Here is a 2579-nt window from a genome sequence, read left to right as displayed (position 1 = left end):
TGAGTAGCCTACGTTCTCCACGCTGTACAGGGGACACGGGAGGTGCCGTGTATTCTTGCCCAGTCTTTGCAAGAATTTGCGAGCTCAGCTTTCTAATGATTCTATGACCCGAGCGAATCACCGACGTTTATTTTCAAGGGAAAATACAGAAAAACACACAAGTTTCTTTCGTAAATTGGGCATCAGAAAGTATCCCCGTTGGCGTGGGGAGGTGGGAGGATGAGTAAGTGGAACACAGGGGATTTTTAGGGCAGTAAAACTGTTCTGTATGATTCTGCGTAATGGTGGACACAAGTCATCACACGTTTGCCAAAACCCATAGAATCTCCGACCCCAAGAGTGAGCCCTAATGCGAACTAGGACTTTAGTTAATAATAATGTATCGATATCAGTGCATCGATTAGAACAAATGAGCCACATGAATGCAAGATGTTAATAATAGGGGGAAATATAGAGGGAGGGTCAGTGGTTCTGTGGAACTCTGTACTTTCCGACCATTTTTCCGTAAAGCTAAGACACGAAACAAAACAAAAACAATACAAAACAGCCCTTCCAGTCTGGATGTTAGCCAGAGGTTCTGTGGTTTTGGGGGCTGGGGTGGTCCAACGGAAACCCCTGAACTGCTGTCCCGGCTGTGCCACCAGACTGGGAAACTGTACCCACTCCCACATCATGACTGCAGACGCGATGTTCTCTTGGGATCTTTCTCCCATTCTCTGTAGCTCCCAAGAGTCTACAGTAGCATCAGCTAGGCTTTGTAGGGTGTAATTCTGGTGGTAAGACTAGTCATTAGAGGATTGTGTAAAAGACTCCTAGCGTTGTTTAATTACTTGGGAACTATCAGCGCATCATCACGGGGATGATGGGCCCTCTAAACCACAATGAAGCAGGAACACTCTATGTATGGCTGGGGAGCCTCCTGGAGTCGGGGAGAGCGTCTGGGTGGGAGCCCCAGCTCTTCTCTCCGGGCCACTTGGGGTGGGAATCAACAGGGAGGCGTTTGGTGATTGCGGGATGGGTTGGAGGACGCGCCTAGCTGAGGTGTGTGAACTGCTAGTTCATTGCCAAGTCGGGCGGACAGGCCTGGGCTTGCTGTGACGCGCCAGCCCGCCCCGCCCCAAGTCTTGTTTTCAACAAGCCCTGTTGGAGAATGGAATCTGTTCTTGCTCTCCTTGGTCCCTGGGCATCTGTGGATCCAGGGCCAGGACTAAGGTGAGGCCAGAGAGGCACCCTAGTCCTGGCCTTGCCCCTACCACATGCCTGAGCTCGATGGCCACTTTACTCTCCAGAGCTGTCCCCTGACTTCACCGCACCTGAGTTACATGCATTAGGAATCGTTCTCAATGTGATCTCCTCGATTTCTTCCCCCCCCCCCCCCCCCAGGGCCCAGTTTCTTCCCCAGCTCCTTCCAGACTGGCAGTCTCAAGAAATGCGCTTGCCTCTGGAAAGTTCCTTCCTTCCACAGTCCAATGAGCACACAGGCTCTGAGAAAAAAAAAAAAAAAAAAAAAAAAGTGCTTCGGAGACAATAGGTGGTTGTTCTGAGATTGAAAGCGGAGACCCTAGTGACAAGGCACGGGGGAGGCCTTCTCAAAGGCTTTCCTGAGACTTTCTGCTTTCGGGTGGGGGCATAGAGGGGGTACCGTTCGGGAGCACAGGTGCCGCGGCGCCCCTCTCCAAGAAGCCGTTTATTCGTTTGTTTGTTTGGGGGTTTGCCTTTCGGTTCTCTCTTTGCTCGCACTTAATTAGTGATATTATAACTTTCAATTTAATCATTGACCTAAAGGAGTTGTAGTTCTGTCTCAGCAGGAGGCTGGCCGGGCTGAAAGCAGCAGCCGTGGCCCCCCGAGTGAGCAGGGAAACTGTTACTGAGAACATTTGGGCTGGCAAATGACACTGCCTCTGCTCCGAGATAAAATGGAGACGTTTTCAAGCTATGTTTTGAAATCATAAGAAAAAACCCAGAAGTGTCCTGCTGGAGATAAGATAGATGCTGGTGTGGAGCATCTGGGAGCAGTGAAAGAGGAAGGGTAGACCAGCATTAGTGAGATTATTACCGAAACCGAGATTGTAAGTAATTAAGGTTTTGAAAGTTTGGTCCAGGTGCACAGTAGACTACTCAGTATCTTGGATTCCCGAGCTGGGGTCAGGTTAACTATTAAGAGAGGACCAAACATATTTCTAACAAAACCCGCAGTTTGCTTAAAGCCCACGCTATTCCTGCTGCTGCTTTGGAACGCCTTGCTTTGAACTTCTTCTCTTCTGGGCTCTCGGGAGATCTAATGTTGACTCCCTTGCGGGCCTAGATTAACGATGTCTTGCTTCGGTGTGGTGTTAAATCGGCCTGCGCACGTTCCACCCGGGACGGATGTCCCTCACCGCAACGTTGGCTGCGATCAAACGGACGGACGCACGGCCCCAGGATAAATGGGGACCCGCTATCACTGCATTTCTTCTCCACCCTGAACTCCCTCTGCAAAGACTAAGTGCTGGGCCTGCACGCAGATGCTTGCTGGCTGGCTTCCTCAGAAAGAACAGATTGCAGAAGCACGCAAGCCGTAACTGCCATGTACCTAGAAT

The sequence above is a fragment of the Felis catus genome, chromosome D2, assembly GCF_018350175.1.
Source record: "Felis catus isolate Fca126 chromosome D2, F.catus_Fca126_mat1.0, whole genome shotgun sequence".
NCBI classification, from domain to species: Eukaryota; Metazoa; Chordata; class Mammalia; order Carnivora; family Felidae; genus Felis; species Felis catus.
Note: the sequence above shows the minus strand (reverse complement) of the source record.